General features: G+C 38.0%; 1 long non-coding RNA gene across 1 annotated transcript in view; it reads right to left on the bottom strand.

The window, feature by feature from the left end:
- Positions 1–12,709, bottom strand: part of LOC129050769 (uncharacterized) — a 60,589-nt gene extending 47,880 nt beyond the window's left edge. The window contains exon 1 of the long non-coding RNA XR_008514525.2: positions 12,421–12,709. This is a non-coding gene — a long non-coding RNA (uncharacterized LOC129050769). The remainder of the gene's footprint in view (positions 1–12,420) is intronic.
- Positions 12,710–24,626: the final 11,917 nt, after the last annotated feature.

Below are 24,626 nucleotides of genomic sequence, written 5' to 3'. Positions count from 1 at the left end.
CCCTGTGCCCTCCGTAGAAGAGATAAGTATTGAAATTAGAATCCAGCCCAATCAACACCCTCTTTAAAAATCAACACCCTTCAATGGGACACAACAGAATCCAGAGTCTCTATAACTCTTCTATACAGTCTCTAGTGCACAATTTTCAAATTCATGAGATGGGTGAAGACACATGAAAATGTAATACATACACAAGATAAAAAGCAGACAGTAGACATTTCTAAAATGTCTGAGACATAATCAGCAGACAAAAATTTGAAGGCAGCGGCTGGGTGCGGTGGCTCATACCTGTAACCCCAGCACTTTGGGAGGCTGAAGCAGGTGGATCACGAGGTCAGGAGATCGAGACCGTCCTGGCTAACATGATGAAACCCTGTCTCTACTAAAAATACAAAAAATTAGCCAGGCATGATGGAATGCATCAGTAGTCCCAGCTACTCAGGAGGCTGAGGCAGGAGAATCACTTGAACCCAGGAGCAGATGTTGCAGTTAGCCAAGATCGCACCACTGCACTCCAGTCTGGGTGAAAGAGTGAGACTCCGTTTCAAAAAAAAAGAATTTGAAGGCAGCTATTATAAGTATGCTCATGGTGACAAAGGAAAATATTCTTATAAATGAACAAATGTGGAAACTCAGCAAAGAAATGAAAAATAGCCATGCTGGTGCGCTGCACCCACCAACTCGTCATCTCGCATTAGGTATATCTCCCAATGCTATCCCTCCCCCCTCCCCCCACCCCACAACAGTCCCCAGAGTGTGATGTTCCCCTTCCTGTGTCCATGTGTTCTCATTGTTCAATTCCCACCTATGAGTGAGAATATGCGGTGTTTGGTTTTTTGTTCTTGCGATAGTTTACTGAGAATGATGATTTCCAATTTCATCCATGTCCCTACAAAGGACGTGAACTCATCATTTTTTATGGCTGCATAGTATTCCATGGTGTATATGTGCCACATTTTCTTAATCCAGTCTATCATTGTTGGACATTTGGGTTGGTTCCAAGTCTTTGCTATTGTGAATAATGCGGCAATAAACATACGTGTGCATGTGTCTTTATAGCAGCATGATTTATAGTCCTTTGGGTATATACCCAGTAATGGGATGGCTGGGTCAAATGGAATTTGTAGTTCTAGATCCCTGAGGAATCGCCACACTGACTTCCACAAGGGTTGAACTAGTTTACAGTCCCACCAACAGTGTAAAAGTGTTCCTATTTCTCCACATCCTCTCCAGCACCTGTTGCCTGCACATTGCGCACATGTACCATAAAACCTAAAGTATAATAATAATAATAATAATAATAAAAGAAAAAAAAAAGAAAAGAAAAAAAAAGAAGTCACAAAAAAAAAAAAAAGAAAAAAAAAAGAAATCATGCTGCTATAAAGACACATGCACATGTATGTTTATTGTGGCAGTATTCACAATAGCAAAGACTTGGAACCAACCTAAATGTCCAACAATGATAGACTGGATTAAGAAAATGTGGCACATACACACCATGGAATACTATGCAGCCATAAAAAATGATGAGTTCGTGTCCTTTGTAGGGACATGGATGAAGCTGGAAACCATCATTCTCAGCAAACTGTTGCAAGGACAAAAAAACCAAACACCGCATGTTCTCACTCATAGGTGGGAATTGAACAATGAGAACACATGGACACAGGAAGGGGAACATCACACACCGGGGCCTGTTTTGGGGTGGGGGTAGTGGGGAGGGATAGCATTAGGAGATATACCTAATGTTAAATGACGAGTTAATGGGTGCAGCACACCAACATGGCACATGTATACATATGTAACAAACCTGCACGTTGTGCACATGTACCCTAAAGCTTAAAGTATAATAATAAAAAGAAAAAGAAACAAACAAAAAAAAAAAACAAAACAAAACAAAAAAAGAAATGAAAAATAGCCAAATATAAAAATAAGAAATAAAAATAATAATTTGAGCTTATGTATAGATCAGAAACAGAAGACATAGCAATAGAAATTGTCCAATCTGAAGATACAATTTGAAAAGTTTTGAAAAGTTTTAAAAAGTTTAAGGAAAATGAACAGAGCCTTACAGACCTGTGGGATGATTGAGTCTGATAAAAGGGGAGAGACAGAAAAACTTAAATGGGGTACAAAAGTAAATCTACAAAATTTAAAGAAAATAAACTGAGCCTTAGAGACCCATGAAATGACTGAGTCTGAGAAGGAGAAGAGGGAGAGAGAAGAATTAGAATGGGTATAAAAGTAAATCAACAACTAATATGAAAACTCCCAAAAATTGTTCAAAAAATAAATGTGTATATCCAAAGGTCCACAAACCCCTTTGGATAGGGGTTTTGGGAGGGGCTCATAGCAAATTCTCTTTTTCCTTTTGATTACTCATCAGTGCCTGAACCATAAGGCACAAGCAATATGCACCTCATCATGAGAGCTCATGACAGCAGCAAAGGAAGCGGAAGCTCAGAAAAGAGAAGGCCACTGTTCTTGCTTGCATGACAGCAGCACTTGTTAGAGCAACTGAGTGACATGCATAATTCTTTCTAAAGTGAAAGTCTCTTTTGCTTCTGCAGTTTTACAAAGGACCATCCCTGGGCCTGTCCTGAGAGTGTGCAATCATAAACAATGTTCAGATGATTACCCAGGCATTTAGTAATGATAACCAGATCAGATGAAGTGATCACAGGGATATAGCCGGACTCTTGGCAATCAGGACTGAAGTGCTGATTGATTAAGGTGCTGTATTTTCACTGCCTTGACAGGCAGCAAACTGCCTGCCAAACACAGGCTAAACCTGACTATACATCAGGCTGGAAAAGAGTCAATTGACCATTTATGTCTAGGTGATGAGTGTGCTTTAGTGTGGGCAGGGAAGGCAACTCTTGATAAAGACCCCAAACTGCTTTTTAGACCAAAGCAAAAGCCCACTAGCAGCTGGTGCTTCTGACTGAGGTGGTTTTTAATGTATTATGAAACCAGTAGGCCAAAAGCAGTTAAAGTTGAGCAGATGTCCTCAGTTATGGGTGGTTAATCCAGTTTGTATTGTGAATTGTTTGAGGGAAAAATTACCACTCTAGGGCTACTGGAGCAGTTAAAACCGTGGCACCACTCATTGGACTAATGAGATTGACAGCAGTTATTCATTACATATAATCATGGAAAGAGGGAATTATGTAAGGTAAACAGACCCACACAGGGATTGCTCTTGGGAGCAGAGAGAACAAACAGGAGTTGTCCGGGGAAGGCTTTATAGTATCAAGGGATGAGATGCTCCTGGTTCCCACAGGAGGTTGTTATTGGTTTGTCTGAATAATTCTGTGATCTTGGGGGAAACTGAAACACATTATACCACCAACTGCTAAGACTGCAGTAACATACTCTAATAGTATAATGCAGTAATGTACTATATACCGTAATACTAATTACAGTATGTTCTCACTTTGTTGATAGGTTCTTGGAAACTGACTTTAGGTGAAACAAAATACTACATACCATAGGAAGTTAACTCTTGTTTGTATCAATTAACCAATGGTAAAATTGGTTTTATTATATAGTACATTGTTTTACTTAAAGTGTCAGTTTCCAAGAATCTATCAATGACATTTAGTGAGCACTTACTGAACATGTATTTTAGTGATGTGTAATAGAAAGTAGCTATATAAAATATACTATATAAAGTATACTATTCATGTACAAAACTACACGTGCCACACATTACAGTCATGAACCACATAACAATGTTCTAGTAATGGACAGACCATATATATAACCTCGTTTTGTCACGAGTAGGTATATGTAAACCTATCTTTAAAGGCCAAGGATGTTGAGAGGTTGAAGAAAGAGGCTGACAAAGTTTCTCAGAAAGAAACATTTAAGAGGGACTTATGAATAGAAGCTATGTCTCAGATGGCTGAAGATGGTGGATCCCCGCATTGTTACCTCCTAAACCCAGACACTTATCACAGGAAAGGAATGTGTAGGACAATTGAAATCACTATATAAATTTGCCTAAGGGTAGGATTAATGCTAAGTACCTCTTCACAATAACATCAAGGCTGTTTTGACTTAAGAGTAGGGCTTACAGAAACAGTAGGTTTCAATATAAAACATAGGTACTTGAACCCCCCAACAATTAGAGGAAGTACCCGTTATAATTTTAATTTTTTATTTGGTAATTTAAAATCTTAAAGTCTTGTTATGATAAGTAATTTTAAGTTTCTCACTAAAAATTAGCATTGCTAAGCATTAAACTAATAGTTTGAGGAAAGTTTTTACCCCAGCACCAGTGAGTGGAAAATAGAACTCCAGGCTTCACCCCTTTGGGTCCTGAGTGACTGAAGATGTGAACCAACTCATATACGGCCAAATGAGGACAGAGTGAAAAGTTTCTAGCTGTAGCTATTTTCAGGCAGGACTTCCTCCTTATGCTATATATGAGGCTAGGCATGGTGGATCTCACCTGTAATCCCAGCACTTTGGTAGGCTGAACGGGGAGGAGCTCTTGAAACCAGGAGTTCAAAACTAACCTGGTCAACATAATGTTAGCACCATACCCTTCCCCTTTTCTATAAAGAAATGAAAAAATTAGCCAGGCATAGTCGGGTGTGTCTGTGGCCCCAGCTACTTGGGAGGCAGAGGTGGGAGGGTTATTTAAGCCTAGGAGGTAGAGGCTGCAGTGAGCTGAGATCAGGCCACTGCATTCCAGCCTGGGTGACAGAGGGAGATCCGCTTTCTCTTTCTCTCCCTCACTCTGTGTGTGTGTGGAGAGAGGGGTGTGTGTGTGGGTGAGTGTGTGTGTATTATTCAAGATGAAAACAACATAATGACAATTATTTCTATTTTTATTTTGTTGAGACAGAATCTCACTCTATCACTTAGGCTGGAGTAGAGTGGTGCAATCTCTACTCACTGCAACCTCTGCCCCCCAGATTCAAGCAGTTCTTCTGTCTCAGCCTCCTGAATAGCTGGGATTACAGGCGCCTGCCACCTCGCCTGTCTAATTTTTGCATTTTTAGTAGAGAAAGGATTTTGCCATGTTGGCCAGGCTTGTTTTGAACTCTTGTGCTCAAGCGATCCACCTACCTTGGCCTCACAAAGTGCTGGGATTACAGGCGTGAGCCACAGCAACCAGCCAATGAAAATTATTTTTAAATTTTAGATTTTACAATCTTTCTGGCCTCTTGGCTTTTGAAGAAGACTGAGCTTTGGAAATAGGTAACCCTGTATTGCAGCAATGTGCAACAGAAGTAAAATGTGAGCCATGTGTATCAATTAAAATTTTGTAGTAGCAGCATAAAGAAAAAGAAAAATGAGTAAAATTGATTTTGATAACCCAATATATCCAAAATATTTTAACATATAATCAGAATTAAATTATTTAAGATATATATATATAAAACTAAATCTTTAAAATACTTTCTTGTATTTTTCCCCATCATATATCAGTTCATACTGTATACAATACAGGTGCTCAGTAACCCCCTGCGGCCAGTGGCTGCCACATTGCAAGTGCATCTCTGAGAGCTCTGACTTTTCCGACCTTAGGGAGGTAAAGGGCCTGAATTCTCCTTTTCTGCCAGATGGGAGGGAATGCCCCTTCTCTGCCAATATCTCTCCTGTTTCAAGGATAAGAGAGGTGGCACTTTGAGAGATGGATGTGGTGTACAGGAAACAAGTGCTCACAGTGCTGTTCGCTGCTGCTTGGTGTGGACTCATCACTCCTCCAGAGATCAGGCAGCAGTCCAAAAAAGATTGGGCTCCAGAAGGGAAAACTTCATGGTTTTAGATCAGTCCATAGCCTTGACTTCCAGAACTTAGATGTCAAAAGAATGGATTAAAGACAAACTTTTTATCTTGCAATTTGGCCTTGGCAAATTAAAATAGAACGAAATAAAAATATGTCACCATAAATACCAATTAAACACAAAGGAAGGGAATAAGAACAAAAAATAGGATAAAATAGCCACAACAAACAAATAGAACTATTAACAAAATGGAAATAGTCCATTGTTTCCAGAATTAAAATGAATATATTCATGGAGTAAAATTTCCAATAAAAATAAATACGTTGGCTAAAAAACCAAGATTTATTTTTTGCTGTCTTTAAGAGACTCACTTTAGATCTAAGCAAACAGATAGGCTAAAAGTGGCAGTATGAAAAATCTTTGTAGGAAAATTGCAATCAAATGACAGCAAGAGGGGTCATAATTATGCAAAATACACATTAAGTCAAAACTGAAATAAGAGACAAAGATAGATATGATATAATGACAAAAGAGTTGATTCACTGGGGAAGTTGTATTAATAATAAATATATGTTCACTTCACATCATGGTTCCCAAACATATAAAGCTAACATTGACACAAATGAAGAAAGAAACAGCTATGCAAAAATAGTAAGAGACATAATTACCCCACTATCAGTAATGACTAATAAAGCCAGACAGAATGTTAACATGAGAACAGAGGATTTGAATAACACTGCAAACTGTGTAAACCTAAAAGACATATAGAAAACACTAGTCACAGTGAACAGAAGTAAAAAAGAAAAAAGAAAAAAACACTCCACACAACAACATCAGAATACCCAATCTTTTCAATAGGTCATGAAACATTCTCCTGGGTAGATGACCTACTAGGATGCAAAACAAGTTTTACTAAATTTTAAAATATTAAAATATGGGCCAGACATGGTAGCCCATACCTATAATTCCAGCATTATGGGAGGCTGAGGTTGGAGGATTGAGTGAGTTTAGGAGTTCAAGGCCAGCCTGGGCAACATAGGGAGACCCTGTCTCTACAAAATATAAAATAAAGAAAATTAGCTGGGCATGCCTGTGCTTCCAGATACTAATGAGGCTGAGGTGGGAGGATTTCTTGAGCCTAGGAGATCAAGGCTGTGGTTAGCCATGATTGAGCCACTATGCTTCAGCCTGAGCAACAGAGCAAAACTCTGTCTCAAAAAAAAAAAAAAAAAAAGAAAATATTACAAACTATCAGTTTTGATTAAAAGGAAATAGTATTAGAAATTAAGAGCAGAAAAAATGCTAGAATATCTACAAACATGTGGAAATTAACACACTATTGAGCATGCTCTTCTTCAATGGTTGGAAGGCAATATTGTGAAGATGTCCACAGTACCCAAAGTGATCTACACATTCAATGTGATCTCCATCAAATATTAACTGCCTTTTCAATATGCAGAAATACAAAAACATTTCTAAAACTCATATGGACTCTAAAGGGACTATAAAAAGCCAAACAATCTTCAAAAAAAGAAATTATATTGGAGGCATCACACTCCTTGACTTCATAATGTATTAGAAAACTATAGTAACCAACCATTTGGTACTGGCATAAAAGCAGACAGACAGACCAATGGACCAGAATAAGGCACAGAAATAAATTCTCATATATATGGCCAAATGAAGAGTTATTTGTATATTCATATTCATTGCAGCATTATTCACAAAGGCTGACAGGTGGAAGCAACCCAAATGTCCTTCAGTGAATAAGCAGATAAAGACAATTTGGAATACACAAATAATGGAATATTATTCACTTTTTGAAAAGCAGGAGATCTGATTATTTTTACACTAAGGATAAATCTTGAGGACATTATGTAAGTAAAATAAACTAGTTACAAAAAGACAGACACTGTGTAATTCCAGCTAAATAAGAAATCTAAAGTAGTTAAACTCCTAGAAACAGAAAGTAGAATAGTATTAGTCAGAGCCTTAGGGGAGGAGATAAGGGGATAGTTGTTGTTTTATGATTATTGAGTTTTAGTTTTGCAGCATAAAAACATTCTAGAGATATGTTATTTATCAAAGCAAATACATTTAATAATATTTAACTCTGTACTTAAAATATTTAAGATGGTAAATTGTACATGTTTTTGACACATTAAAATTGAAAAACCTTCTAAACAGATACATATTTATAAACATTTTCCAAAAATTACCTTCAAATCATAAAAATAACATAAAAACAATAAAGACACCAGGTGCAGTGGCTCATCTATGTAATCCAAACACATCAGGAGGCTGAGGAGGGAGAATATACTGAGGCCAAAAGTTGGAGACCAGCCTGAGCAACATAATAAGCTCTCAACTACAGATAACAAGCAGAAGCAACTGGCAAATGAAAAAATATATGAAACTTAAAACAGCACACACTTGACCTTGTGTTCAAGGGTCAGAAAACCTAATATTGTTAAGATGTCAATACTACTCACAGTGAAGTAGAAATTTGAAGTATTTTCTATCAAGACCCCAATGCTACATTTTTTGCAAAAATATTATTTTAAGTCCTAAAATTCATATAATATCTCAAGGCCAGGCTGGAAGGGATGCTGAGAATTTTTTTGCATAAATATTATTTGAACCCCTAAAACTCATATGGAATATCAAGGGACAATGAGTAGCCAAAATAGCTTCAGAGACGAACAAAGTTAGAGGTATCACACTTCCTGATTCCAAAACATATTACAAAACTACAGCAATACAAATAGAAAGACAAATAAATGATGGGACAGAATAGAGAACCCAGAAATAAACTCTCATGAATATCATAAAATAATTTTTAATCAAGTTGTCATGACCAAACAACAGGGAAAGAATAGACTCTTTAACAAATAGTGTTGTAAAACTGAATATCAAAATGGAAGAAAATAAAATTGGACTTTTTACTTGCACCATAGATAAAAATGTCTTAAATGAATTAAACACTTAAATGTAAGTAAGATAGCTATACAACTCTTAAAATAAAATATAGAATAAACAATTATGACATTTTTCTTGGTAATTTTTTAAACGTGACATTAAAAGCGGAAGTAACAAGAATAAAAACAGAAAAATCTGACTATATCAAGTGACATAAGCTTTCTGGACATCAAAAAAACATTGAATGGAGTAAAAATGCCACCGAAGAAATGATTAAAAAAAATCCCAAATTATATGTTTGATAGAAGATAATATCCAGAATCTATAAACAACTTCTAAAACTCAACAACATAAAGTGAATAACCCTATTTAAAAATGGGCAAAATGCTCTCTCACCACTCCTATTCAACATAGTGTTGGAAGTTCTGGCCAGGGCAATTAGGCAGGAGAAGAAAATAAAGGGTATTCGATTAGGAAAAGAGGAAGTCAAATTGTCCCTGTTTGCAGATGACATGATTGTATATCTAGAAAACCCCATCGTCTCAGCCCAAAATCTCCTTAAGCTGATAAGCAACTTCAGCAAAGTCTCAGGATACAAAATCAATGTACAAAAATCACAAGCATTTTTATACACCAATAACAGACAAACAGAGAGCCAAATCATGAGTGAACTCCCATTCACAATTGCTTCAAACAGAATAAAATACCTGGGAATCTAACTTACAAGGGATGTGAAGGACCTCTTCAAGGAGAACTGCAAACCACTGCTCAAGGAAATAAAAGAGGATACAAACAAATGGAAGAACATTCCATGCTCATGGGTAGGAAGAATCAATATCGTGAAAATGGCCATACTGCCCAAGGTAATTTATAGATTCAATGCCATCCCCATCAAGCTACCAATGACTTTCTTCACAGAATTAGAAAAAACTACTTTAAAGTTCATATGGAACCAAAAAAGAACCTGCATCGCCAAATTAATCCTAAGCCAAAAGAACAAAGCTGGAAGCATCACACTACCTGACTTCAAACTATACTACAAGGCTACAGTAACCAAAACAGCATGGTACTGTTGCCAAAACAGAGATATAGATCAATGGAACAGAACAGAGCCCTCAGAAATAACGCTGCATATCTACAACTATCTGATCTTTGACAAACCTAACAAAAACAAGCAATGGGGAAAGGATTCCCTATTTAATAAATGGTGCTGGGAAAACTGGCTAGCCATATGGATAAAGCTGAAACTGGATCCCTTCCTTATACCTTATACAAAAATTTATTCAAGATGGATTAAAGACTTAAACGTTAGACCTAAAACCATAAAAACCCTAGAAGAAAACCTAGGCATTACCATTCAGGACATAGGCATGGGCAAGGACTTCATGTCTAAAACACCAAAAGCAATGGCAACAAAAGCCAAAATTGACAAATGGGATCTCATTAAACTCAAGAGCTTCTGCACAGCAAAAGAAACTACCATCAGAGTGAACAGGCAACCTACAAAATGGGAGAAAATTTTCACAACCTACTCATCTGACAAAGGGCTAATATCCAGAATCTACAATGAACTCCAACAAATTTACAAGAAAAAAACAAACAACCCCATCAAAAAGTGGGTGAAGGACATGAACAGACACTTCTCAAAAGAAGACATTTATGCAGCCAAAAAACACATGAAAAAATGCTCACCATCACTGGCCATCAGAGAAATGCAAATCAAAACCACAATGAGATACCATCTCACACCAGTTAGAATGGCAATCATTAAAAAGTCAGGAAACAACAGGTGCTGGAGAGGATGTGGAGAAATAGGAACACTTTTACACTGTTGGTGGGACCGTAAACTAGTTCAACCCTTGTGGAAGTCAGTGTGGTGATTCCTCAGGGATCTAGAACTAGAAATTCCATTTGACCCAGCCATCCCATTACTGGGTATGTACCCAAACGACTATAGATCATGCTGCTATAAAGACACATACACACGTATGTTTATTGCGGCATTATTCACAATAGCAAAGACTTGGAACCAACCCAAATGTCCAACAATGATAGACTGGATTAAGAAAATGTGGCACATATACACCATGGAATACTATGCAGCCATAAAAAATGATGAGTTCATGTCCTTTGTAGGGACATGGATGAAACTGGAAATCATCATTCTCAGTAAACTATCGCAAGAACAAAAAACCAAACACCGCATATTCTCACTCATAGGTGGGAACTGAACAATGAGAACACATGGACACAGGAAGGGGAACGTCACACTCTGGGGACTGTTGTAGGGTGGGGGGAGGGGGGAGGGATAGCATTGGGAGATATACCTAATGCTAGATGACAAGTTAGTGGGTGCAGTGCACCAGCATGGCACATGTATACATATGTAACTAACCTGCACATTGCGCACATGTACCCTAAAACCTAAAGTATAATAATAAAAAAAAAAGATTCTATCAGGAAAACTTGGGAGGAGACTAAAAATTAGCATCAAAACCTTATTGCAATTATTTGTTTCCTGAAAATTGTATAAAAGGTGTACCTATAAATTCAAAATCACTGATATATCAATAGTATATATTATCAACCTGATAAATGTATACAGTACATATTATGCAATGAAACTTATTACCGAAAATCTAAAGAAGGTAGAGTTTCTTTTCAATCCAATAAAGTGGTATTGCTCACTGTCAGCATATGATGAGTAAAAATAAAATACAATAAAATAAAAATAAAAATGGGCAAAATACTCAACAGATGATTTTACAAAGCAGATATACAAATGGTAAAGAGGAATTTGAAAAGATGCTCAAAACCACAAATCTTTATAGAAATAAAAAGCAAAACCCCAATGAAATATTACCTCACACTCATTAGGATTGCCACTATCAAACAAGAAAAAATAACAAATGTTTTCAAGGATGTAGAAAAATTGGAATATTGTGCACTGGTGGTGAAAAAAATAATAATGCAGCCATTATGAAGAATAGTAGAGAAGTTCCTAAGAATATTAAAAATGGAATTATCATATGATCTGGCAACCCCATTTCTGAATATCTATCTAAATATGCAAAGCAGGACCTGAAAGAATCATTTGCACCTGCTGAATCAAAAGAAAGTTTTATCTCTGGCAGATGAATCCACACATCACAAAGCAGTTTCACAGACAGCTTCTTTCTAGTATATATATATATATATATATATATATATATATTTTTTTTTTTTTTTTTTTTTTTTTTTTTTTTTTTTGGAGACGGAGTCTCACACTGTTGCCCAGGCTGGAGTGCAGTGGCACGATCTCCACTCACTGCAAGCTCCGCCTCCCAGATTCATGCCATCCTCCTGCCTCAGGCTCCGGAGTAGCTGGGACTACAGGCGCCTGCCACCATGCCCGGCTAATTTTTTTGTATTTTTAGTAGAGATGAGGTTTCACTGTGTTAGTCAGGATGGTCTCAATCTCCCGACCTCGTGATCTGCCCTCCTCAGCCTCCGAAAGTGCTGGGATTACAGGCGTGAGCCACCGCGCCTGGCCCACCTGCTTCATTCTTATTCCGCATCACTCAGTCGAAGCCACCATCACTTTCACCTGACCTGCGAAAAAGGTTCCTTGTTTCCATATTTGCCCTCTTTAGAACTAATTCTCCATAAAGCAACTGGAAAAAGCTTTTAAACATATGAATCTGATTGTGCCTCTTGCTTAAAACCCTCCAATGACTTCTCACCGCATGGGAAATGAAATCACAGTCAAGTTTACATATCTCACCTGAACTCTGCGACTTCATGTCCTCTCTTTGCATCCGCACCCCCTGTCCTCTGCCACTGGTCTCTGGTACCTCAAACGCACCCTGTTCACTCCCATTTCAGGGCCATTGCTCAACAGAATTCCCTGCCTGGAATTTTCTTCCTCAGAATCTTTGCATGTCATTCCCTCTATTGCGAGGTTACCGGGATCGTAATGTAAATGTTATATCCTGACAGAGGCTACTGTGAGCTGAATAGTGTGTTTCCCAAAATTCATATGTTGACACCTTAACCCCCAGCACCTAAGGATGTAACTATATTTGGAGATAGTGTCATCAGAGAGGTAATTACGTTAAAATGAGGTCTTTGGGAGCAGAGGTTGGGGAGTCGGGAGATGGTCAAATTATACAAAATTTCAGTTAGACAGGAGAAATAAGTGCAAGAGATCTATTGCACTTGGTGACTACAGTTAATTTATTCTATTCTTGAACATTGCTAAGAAAGTAGATTTTGAGTGTTCTCACAACAAAAAAAAGATGGGTGTGTGAGGTAACGCATATGCCAACTAGCTTGGGTTAACCATTTCACAATGTGTGCATATTTCAAAACAGTACCATAAATGTAGACAATCATTATCAGTTACAATAAAAAAGTTTATAAAATGAGGACCTTAGGGTGGGCCCTGATTCAATTTAACTGATGTATCCATGAAAGAGGAGATAAGGATACAAATGTGCACACAGAGAAACAGCCATGTGAGGACACAAGGAGAAGGCAGCCACTCACAACCCCAGGAGAGAGGCCTTGGAGGAAACCCACCTTGCCCACACCTTGATCTTGGACTTCACCCTCCTTCATCAACTGGAAGCTGCTGATCCTGAATACTTTCCAAATGCTAGATGGTACGGAGGTGAGGGGACAGCACAGACCTCAGGGTGAAATGAAATGTTGGGGAGAGAAAACACTGCCATTTTCTATCCCCAACAGACACCGGTGCCAGCCTTTATTGGTGTTTTGTATTCCCCTTTCCTGTGGATAGTGTAATTTTAAAATTTTTATTTACATAGAAGATAACATAAAACAAAAGTAAACATTAAAATTAAAAAAAAGAGGAAAACTCAAATAATAGTGTTTGGGGAGGGTGACAGTGAAGGCGGGAGGGTCACATAACAATGGAGGTGGAGTCTTTTGACTCCATCAATGTCCTGTTGTGTTTGTGTATCAGAATCTATAGTAGCAATTGTCAGGTCACGTGTTTTTGTCCTTGCCTGCTCCTTAAGTGCCAGAGGGGATTATTCTAAACTGGGTGAGGAACAGGTAGAGAAGTGTAAGTGAGACAAACTTCCCTGCCATTTGCCACAGTGGCAGGGCAGAACTCATCATGAGTGCCTCTAACTCTCTGATGTCCAAAAAGTTTAACTCTGTAGGTGATTTTTATTGGCTGCCAATTTAGAAGCATCTGCCTTCATGCTCCTGTCTAGAATGGTAACATCTCTCTGCCAGTAGCTGATAAAATCCCCAACATCCCATAGTCCTGTTTTCCAGTTAAGATTCACGGGGACTATGTGGGCAGATTTACATAGTTCAATTCTTCCAGCAGCCAAGAAATACTTGATATTGTTTTCATTTGAAGCCTCTGAGAGAGGGAGTCAGCCTCCACATAGAGGTGCCCCTTAAAATTTTTGAAACATAGTCTCCCTGACACCACTACTTATACTGATTTGAAAGTCATTGATGAGCTTGCTACAAAGCTCCTGTAAAACTTAATCCTGACACATCAAGGGCTTGGGACTTCCCAGCTTGATATTCCAATTTTGAAGTGAGTAAATTTGAGTTCTCCAAGACATCAGAATGCCACATAGCATATAACATATTTTAAAAGAAAATTGGACTGCCACAGGAGCTTCTTAGCTGTAATAGAAAAATTAGATTCTTTGGTGAAAATTTTATGCTCCTTGATATGGTTTGCTTGTGTTTCCACCCGTATCTCATCTTGAGTTTTAGCTCCCATAATTCCCAAGTTTTGTAGGAGGGGTCCAATAGGAGATAATTGAATCATGGGGTCACATTTCCCTATAGTGTTCTGGTGGTAATAAATAAGTCTCACGAGATCTGATGGTTTTATAAGGAGAAACCATTTTTCACTTTACTTTACTCTCATTCTCTCTTCTCTAGTCTGCCACCATGTGAGATATGCATTTCACCTTCTGCCATAATTGTGAGGCCTCCCTGGCACGTACAACTGTAGGTCCTTTAAACCTCTTTCTTTTGCAAATTGCCCAGTCTCAGGTATGTCTTTATTAGCAGGATTAAAATGAACCAATACATCCCACTCCACTGTTTAAAGCAAAACTCCTGGCTCTATGGGGTCTTCAATTTACTGAATGTTTTCTAGATGCTTGCCCCTAATTCTCTGATGAGTCAAGAAACCTGCCACCTTAAGGTGCTTACTGGGTGGCTGTGGATGTCTAACCTCAGTGCCAGCCACACAGAACCTGAAGCAGGGGTGGTTGCTCCTCTTAATGGTAAGAGCTCAGGGTTTCGGAGCATTGACCATGTTCTAACTGTTTAATCTTCCACATTGAAACTAAAGGCTATTTGGTAAAGGACATCCTTTATTTGGCTTCAAATCAGAAAGAATTTTAGCTGCTGATTTGTCAGGTAATTCATTTAGGAGTTCATGGAAAGTGTCTCTTCTCTGAAAATACTAACCACAATTAAGCCAGAAACCAAGCCTGAATCCATGTTTAATGCATAGGTCACCACTGCATGCCAGACCTGTGCTTCTTACTGAAAGTTGACCTGTTTGTCTCATGGTTTAGAAGGCGACAGACCATTCCTGGCATGATAATTGCATTGGTCTTTGGCCCACTTCCTGAGGTATTGATCATGTCTCACCTTTAGCATAATAGTCAGCTGACTCCAGCCACATCGTGTGTCCCTTGAAGCTCTTTCATGTAACCTTTAGGGTTTTGAGGCCACTTGCATTTTAATCAAATTATTATATCTGTCAACATGGCAAACTGTTTGATTTTACTTCCTTTTTTCTCTGGGTCCACACATGTTGGCTAGGTAATTTGTTGATTGAATGTGACTTTTCCCCTAGCACCCAAAAATCTTTTTCTTGACTGACTCCAAGATGAAGAGAATATCACTGAGGTCCATAGGCATCCATTTTCAAACTTTGAGATTTCTCACTGAGCATTCCTGGACAAGATGTATCTTTCATTTAGTTAACTGCAACCCCAGGCAAATCTGGTTTTTACATTTTCTCAATGACAGTCCAGCCCAAAGAGGGGTTGTGGTGCTCAACTTAGTTATAGTGAATTTTTATATAGAAGTTCTTGTGTCTGTATCACCTCACTCTACTAGAAAAAAATGAAATGACTAGAAAACAGTATGGGTGAGTAGACTAGAAAAAATGACTACTTAAAGTTATAGGTACTGGAATAGGACACAAAAATTCTGTGGATGTAGAGGGAGGACAAAAACCCAAAACCTAAAAATGAACAAATTAGATGCCAGAAACTACAGAAACAGAGGGTCTTTAATAACTTTTTGTCTTTCTGAACTATCCCTGGTGAGGCCCAGAGAAGAGTTGGGGAATCCTGTTGGGCCAGCAGGAGGAATAGGAGTAGTATTAGTTAGACCAAATGGTAGAACAGGACCTGTGGGTTCAGCTTCTCCTGGGAATTCCATCTCTCTGTGATGTAGGCATGGAATCCCAGTGAACATCCTGCATCCTCAGTGGCCAGCTGTCTGAGGCCACAGTTGTTTCTGATGATCGAGGACAAGGAGACTTACCACCCCATGGCTGAGGTAAGCTTGATTCTATAGAGCATTGATTTCATTTTCTCATTCCTCTGTGAGCTGTGGTTTCTTATTTTGTTTTTCATCTTAAGATGAAATTACATTTGTCAATATTTGTGTAAAAAGATATATAAGTCTGGCAACTAGATCCTTAGATGCAGCCCTCAGTGGAAATTTTTGCCTGTTTCTCTTCTCACTTTTATTCAATTATTGGCACAGAGAGATGCCCTGATGTCCTGTCTCTCAGGAGTAATTTGAACATTGTACTTCTAGAGAAGCTGGTGGGACAGGGCAGGGCTTCGAGTGAGGATCCAAGCTTCTGTCCAAATCTACCAGTCTGTCTGTGTGTGGTGGGTGGATTCAGGAAAGACCCCAGAGCTTTGGAAAAGATCATTAATAGAAAACAAAATCCCTGTAAATTAGAGTACTAGGGCACATATTAATCAGTCACTTTCAGAGACATATGCTCAGGGCTGAGCCTGTGTGGGAGAGCACAGCGCAGTGCATGCCTGGGAAAGCCTCTGACCATGTGTGAATGGTGAGATTCTGCCTCAAGGAGAAGTCCTGTATCTGACAGAACATGATGCTTCTGGGCGTGTGAGATTCAGTGCCCTTCCTCAGCAGAGCACCACTGAGTGAATAATTGTTTTAGATCAAGCATATGGAAGCCAACTTTATTTTGAATTTCTTAAAGACAGAAACAGAAAACATTTTTACACACTTTCAAATTAAGTAAGAGTGTCAGAAACTTCAGCAAAAAAGTCTCAGGAGGAATCTCTGGGGTCTTATTCATCCCCAGGAACCACAAAAATCTGGATACAACCTGTAAGAATTCACCTTTAAAAACCTGATTTTTACACCATATAGATTTATCTTTCATTTGATCTTTATTTTATTGTAGGTTATAATTAGCACATTAGTTTTTACCTTTATGATAGAAACATCAGATTCCTAAATTCAAAGCATTAATGATGCCAACCCAACTGTAGTTTGTACTGCCAAGTAACTTTTTGCTATGGCCTGAATTTGTGTCTACTTGTAAAAACTCATTTGTAAAAACTTAATCCCTAATATGCTAGTTTTAAAACATGGAGCCTTCTGGGAAGTGACTCACTCAGGAGGGCTTCATCTTCATAAATGTAATTAATACCCTGTAATAGAGGTTGAAGGGAGCACACTTCTCCTGGCTGCCATGTGAGGTACAGCAAGAAGCACCATTTATGAGAAACAGGACCCTCACCAGATACTGAATTTGCTGGTGTTTTGATGTTGAACTTTCCAGCCTCCAGAACAGTGACCAAACATTTCTGTTGTTTGTAGATTACCGAGTCTAGTGTATTTTGTTTTAGCAGCCTGAACAAAGGCACTTTCTTATGCACTGTGGTTTATTTTTGAATTTATAGTTCCACTGAGCTATCCATATATTCATAAATCAACATGTCTCATAGGGTGGAATAGCCACTCTATTTTTTCAGAGTTTTCTCAGCTGTTCTTATTTGTGTTTTTATCTATATGAGTTTTGCAATAAAAAGCCTGCTTCCAATACCAGTTGGTATCTTTACTGGGACAAAATTAAATTTATGTATTACTTCTAAAAATTGATGATTGAGTAATATTGAGATTTTCTACCTTAGAACATGATGTGGTTTTCCATTTGTTTATGCTGATTTTCTTATATTTCAAGGACTTTTTACGGTCTTTCTCATATGCTTTACAAATTTTTGTTAGATTTATGTATAGCTAGTTTATTTTATTTTGTCCTGTTAAAAAGTAAACTGTAGCACAATACAAATTTTAAAAGTTTTCTTGGCAGAGAATGGTGGTTTATATCTGTGATTCCAGCACTTTGAGAGGCCAAGTTGAGAAGATTACTTGAACCCAGGAGTTTGAGGCCAGCCTGGGAAACATAGTAAGACCCTGTCTCTACATAGAAATAAGAAGAAATTAGCCAGGTGTGGTGGTGCATGCCTGTAGTTGCAGCTACTCATGGGGCTAAGGTGGGAGGATGGCTTTTGCTCAGGATGTAAACCTGTACAGAGCTTTGATTCTGCGTACACATTCCACATGAGCAACAGAGCAAGAACCTGTTTCAAAAAATTTTTCTTGAGTAAGAAGAAACTTATAAAATGTGGAACACCAGAGCAGAAGAGGCTTAGCATTTCAATGGCAAAATGTCAGAAGTAAGCTTCCATTGAATAAAATGAAGTAGCAAATAATAACATTCTTTGATTTGTTGCAGTTATAAAATTGTATTTTTTGGTTTACCTTATAGACGTATATTACTATAAGCTTCTTGGGTACATCTGATAACTTAAGCTTAAGTTCTGTTTTTTTTTTTTTTTTTCAATACAGGCATTCACAAAAAAAAAATAGCTCACATTATGTTTTGCTTGTTTGCAAGTCAACAAGATGAGGTCCCTGAGGATGTCTAACTGATTCTGTCCACTCAGGAATGTTTTGGTCTGCCCTTTAATTCACTTTAAAAATCATTTTGTAATTTTTATCTCCCATCCAATATGTAACTTGTCAATTACTTTTATACTTATGCAAACATCCTTTATGTATAATTTCTAGGCATATTACTAGTGAATGTTGATTGTTACACAGGCATACCTAGTCTTATCGCACTTTATTGTTCTTTATAGATATTGGATTTCTTACAAATTGAAGGTTTTTTGCAACCTTACATTGAGTGACTCTATTAACACTATTTTTCCAACATCATGTGATTTTTTTTGTGTATATCTGTGTCAGCCTTTTTTAGCAATATAGTACATTTTTTGTCAAGGTTTGTACCTTGTTATTATAAACGTAGGCTATTTCAGTCTTATTCTACAGTGTAGTGTAAACATGACTTTTATATGCACTGGGAAAGAAGAAAAATTTTGTGACTCACATTATTGTGATATTTATTTTATCGTACCTGTCTAGAGCAAAAGCCATATATCTCCAAGGTATATCTGTATATTTTCATTGAACTGGCTCCATTTACTGGAATGATAAATCACTGTTCTTTGACTAAAACAAGAGTTGTGGGGTGTGAAGGGTCAGGGTGAAAATAAAGCAGAAGTGAAGGTAAAAATTCCTCTAACTCACACATGGAGTAAATAAAAATTCAGTGTGGATAAAATACAAAATCATCTAAAATTGAATATTCTCAAAAACATTAATGTTTATATCATTATGTATATGAAAATTATGAAGCAGAGAACAAAACAAAATACATTTCGGTGATGAAAGATTTCATAATCACTGTAAAATGCAAGATGAAAAATATAAAATGTTACAATATGTAAAATAAATGACAATATTTATATTACATTTAATATCCTACAATACAGTATGACCAACTGAATTGTATAAAGTTTAAATTTAGAAAATTTAAAATGAGACAAATATGAGTCAGGTGAAGGATAAATAATTGTGATCAATTACATTTAACATATCTTGACTTCAATTTTATGTAAAATATTATTAGTAAACACCTTGTGTGGTGATTTCACCATAATTTTATTAAACTGTAAAAATATGTTGACATTTTCCCATGAAGAGTACTATTAAATGTTTGTGGATATTCGTGTTCCATGGATTCAGTGTGGGAGAGTGAGAGGCTACAACCTTTTTTGAATTAAAAGAGAAGAACATAATTTTATATTTATTTTGCTACAATTTAAAATATGCAAAGGCATATGAATGATTGCATCTTAATATTTGTCTGATTATATAGAAATGCCTGACTGTCATGAGACATCCAAGACATCAAATGTCTAACAGGAAATATATAATTTGTGTATAATCTTAGCCCTCTACAAAATGCAAGGTTCACTATTTTGAGTATATTGTTCATGTTCCTTTCTTATGACTGCTCAGGTTCTGTCATTTATTAACACTGTGCATCTAAAATTGTCACTGCTGGTCATCTGGAAGAATCCGAGAAGTAGCAAGTTCTTGCTCACATTCCAAGGGTGTATTCCCCTATGAATAGGGTGAGGGTGCACCTAGCCCAAGCCTCATCTGATCCACTGACAGCTCAGTTATCTCCTGCCCAGGCAAGGGGTGGGCTTCTCTATCCAGCGCTGAATCCTCAGGGCCAGGCAGTGTGACTGAAACAAGCCAGTTCTTAAGAGGGAAGACATAACCTGCCTGGGTGGCCATGGCATAGAAGGTCTGCACCTGGGCACACAGAGGCCCCCAGATCCAGGCAAGCTGAGTGAGCTTCTCCCAGGTCAGTGGAGAATGGACCTGCTGCACCAACACATGGGATGGGTTTTGATAAATGGCCTTTGACTCACCTTGGAAGTTCGCTAAGCTTTCCAAAGTGATGACTATTGAACTCCAGGGGCCTGAGACTTGTGCCACTTGCTGTGCCCAGTGCAAGCCGTGAAAGGACCTCTATGGTGGGCATCACCGGTCTCCTGGATTTCACTGCTTTGCAAAGCAGTGGAGGACTTTAGTTTCTTTTTCAACATCAAGCTGCACTCTTCTCTTGGACAGTCCCCTGCAGAGGAAGCATGTGAGTGAGAAACTCTCCAGAACAGTGCCCACAGACCCTCATTTCCACAACCTTCCATGCACCTTCAGGTGAACCTCATTTGTCTCTTCTTCTCCTTCCTGACCATCTTAGCACTTTAATGAAGTGAAGCTTAACCCCTTCTGAGTCCCCAGATATCCTCTGAGTGCCAGGATCTCCAAAATTATCTCAGTTACTAAGAAGCCTTCTTACTGCTCAACCCCAAATAAGTCTTCTGTTTGTTTGCCCTTTAGGGGGGAAAAAAGCAGGATTCTACTTGCTCTGTCTTGGCAGCTGTCTTTGGAGCTGATTTTCCTTTACTTGGAATTTCTCTCATGCGAGCTCTACTCTGGTTCTATTGATAAAATAAGAGTTTGAGTAAGCGCCTCCAATCAAACTCCCTAGAAGGCTAAGTTTATCCTGGACACACAGAAACTGAAGCTGCAACCAAAACTCTCTCCTCTGTTCTCCGGAATCCAGAATCTGTAAGGCCCTGGCTGCCAAAGAGCTCCCAGTTTTTTTGCCAGGGGAGACTGTGTTGCAGTGCTGTCTCTTTTTACCTTGAAAGAGTAAAATTTTACCTGATCTAGCAGTGCTGTTTCTGGCTTTGAGCTTAGTTTCCTCAGAATTCTTTTCATTTGGATTAGGCTTTGATCCTAGTGCAATATGGAGTTTAGGTGACTCACCTCTCCCAGGTACAGTGTCCCATAGTCTGTCTCTGACAAATATTTGTGGATCAGCCTTTCAAGTGAAGCTGTTCTGCCAGTGTCATGAGTGAATACATTTCTCAAAGTCTCCTCAGAGATCTAAGCCATTTCCCATTCCCAATTTCAAAATAAAACCCTATCAAAGACATATAGCTCAGTATCCCTGATTCCAACCCTCCTTGGAGACTTCATAGGAACAGCCCAAGGCCTTACCTGCCTTTGCATGTGCTTCTCACTGGAATGGGAGGAGGGGGTCTTGCCTTTTTTCTTTGAATGGTTTCTTCTCATCTGAGCCCTTTTTTGTAAAGGAGTTCTGTTCGAAAGAAGGCTGGTCAGTGGGGCATTGGATGTAGGAGCAGTGGCGAATCAGAGTTTTCATTTCCTTTTCCCATGTTCAAATTCAAGTGAAAGGTGCTCTCTCTCTCACGTCCAGATTCACAGTGTGAGTTACTCTGCTGGACCTGCCTTTTTATATGTCCCTCAGCTGGGCGTGGCTTACTCTTATTGGCTGTTTTCTTTTTCTGGCTCTCATTAGCACCTCAATAAGAAAAGTTTCTTGCTGTAGTTTTACTAGGGACCTAGACACAGTTAATGGGAGACATTTTCTGGGTCTTGCCATGGTGTCAAAAATAAAAACAAACAAACAAACAAAAAAAAAAACAGAGCCAGGGACACAGGAATCAGAGGATAAGGGAATCATTTTATAATAATTTCCCAATTCCTACCTAGAATTATTTATGATACTGCTTATTATTCAAGATGCAGAATTCAACATACCTGTAGAAAGTAAAAAAGTTCCCTTCAAAGTTTCCCTTTTTGTTAAAGAATAATTCATAAGTGTTAGAAATAATAGTTTCTTTTAAAGACTAACTTCCTTCAAGCCTCCTTGCTTTGTGCTAATAACTCTTTGCTATGCCCTATCCTATGTAGCTGTTAGATATAAGGGTATGTGTACATTCTATGTGCTTGTACTTTAACCAAGATATTTGTTTTAGACTTCACAGCTCACAGCCTATGCCTCTTCCCTATTTTGAAATATTATTACTTTTCTAAGTTTTTTTGCAAGCAACTTCCTCTTTTCCTTTGTTCTCCCTTGCCTTTACCTATTTAGGAAAGTTTTAAGTTATTAGCCAGTCAGGTTTAGTTTAGATTGTGAGGTCCAGCTCCAGCCAATGGAGACAGGAAACAGTCGCAGGGACAAGCTGCGTAAAGGATAAAAATTGCTTTTCTCCTTTGTTCGAGTGTGCTCTCACCATTGTTCCATCCGCAAGCAGCACTCTTTCTGCAAAAAGTAAAATTGCCTTGCTGAGAAAAATTTTTGTCTGAATGCTGATTTTTCCTGTGGTACTGAGGAACAAGCATTCTGTTTCTGAATAAACATTTTATGTATAACAACACCTATATTGAAATGTGTTATACATTTTGCAAAGAAAGGGCATTATACATAGTGTTAAAATAATGTACATAGACATTATAATTTCTCAAATGCTTAGAAATGTCAAATTAAAATTATGGTTGATTGTATCAGATACATACATATATGTTAAAAAAAATGTGGAGAAAAAGTAAATACCAAATAAAATGGCCCATTCTACCTTAACATGGAGGAAGATAGTTAGATCAAATATGATAGAATCAATGTGATTAGATTAGAGCTGATGGTAATTTAGTCAGCTTATGATTCTTTTTTTTTTTTTTTTTTTTTTTTTTTTTTTTTTTTGAGATGGAGTCTCACTCTGTTGCCCAGGCTGGAGTGCAGTGGCACGATCTGGGCTCACTGCAAGCTCCATCTCCTGGGTTCATGCCATTCTACCACCTCAGCCTCCCGAGTAGCTGGGACTACAGGTGCCTGCCACCAAGCCCGGCTAATTTTTTGTATTTTTAGTAGAGATGGGGTTTCACCATGTTAACCAGGATGGTCTCCATCTCCTGACCTCATGATCTGCCTGTCTCGGCCTCCCAAAGTGCTGGGATTACAGTCATGAGCCACTGTGCCCGGCCTCATGATTCTTGAAGTAGCAAAAAGTCTAGGTAGAGAGAGAAACTTCTCCTGTTTATCACCTTTTCTGAGTGATCCCGGGAGCTGTATTCTGTTCTATAGAATTTATTCAGTCTCCTTAGTGAAAATGGACTTGGTCCCAAACAGGTAACCCAACTGACCACAAGAAAAACAGCCTAGATCCTGAGCATTCAGCTCCTGTCTTCACACAACAGACACCACACGAGTCCCATCAAAGCCTGGTTATTTCCCAACATCTACCATTGAGACATATTCCAGAGCAGCTTCTCAAAATTGCCTAAACGAGATGGGACAAGCATGGTGGAGCTCCAGGCTCAGGACAGCTGCCTCATCCCTTCCTACTGAGAAGTCTGTATCTGCTGGTTAGGGCTCCCAAACTATAGAAGGCTTAGTGTATGTCCCAGCAAGTGTCCCCCAAAAGGATCTTCTTGTTTTTCCCTCTTCTAAGAAAAGCATGCAGGAATGAGACCTTCTGTGTTAGGGAGTACTTGCCCTCTGCTCTCCAATTATTTGGTTGACTGATGAACTGATGCCTGAGGAGGGGAAAGATTCAGGAAGAGCCTGTGCTGAGTGAGTCTGTGTTTTCCCAGGTGTGCTGTCTGTGCAAATAGCGGACCCCCAAAAAATAACAGGTGGTAGACAGACACTGCCTAACAAAATTGTCTGAATTTAAATAGGATTTAAATGAAACTTATAATATCATTATATATTGATACCATATTATCATATAAAATTTATTTGATATATAAACCATTTTGATATATTATGGTATAATATCATAAAGCAGTCACTCACACAAGAGCAGATAATATTCTTAGGTACTATTAAGTTTATATGTTAAGGTTGTTACAAAATTTAACTCAATTTTCTTATAAAATTACCTAACAAAATTTTGTATGTTATCATAATAATATATATGAATTATGCTATCACAAAATATTATGATGTCGCAATGCATATGAATTATGTCAGAATATATTGTGATGTCACAATGTAAACAAATGATTTCATAATATATTGTGATGTCACAATATATGAATTATGATGTCATGATATATGGTGATGTTATTATACATATATTGTGATGTCATGATATACTGTGACATCATAATGGACATGAATCATGATATCATAATATATCGTGATGTCATAATATATACAAATTATGCTATCATAATATA

This window comes from Pongo abelii, chromosome 18 (assembly GCF_028885655.2).
Source record: "Pongo abelii isolate AG06213 chromosome 18, NHGRI_mPonAbe1-v2.0_pri, whole genome shotgun sequence".
NCBI lineage: Eukaryota > Metazoa > Chordata > Mammalia > Primates > Hominidae > Pongo > Pongo abelii.
This window is presented reverse-complemented; position numbering and strand designations above follow the sequence as displayed.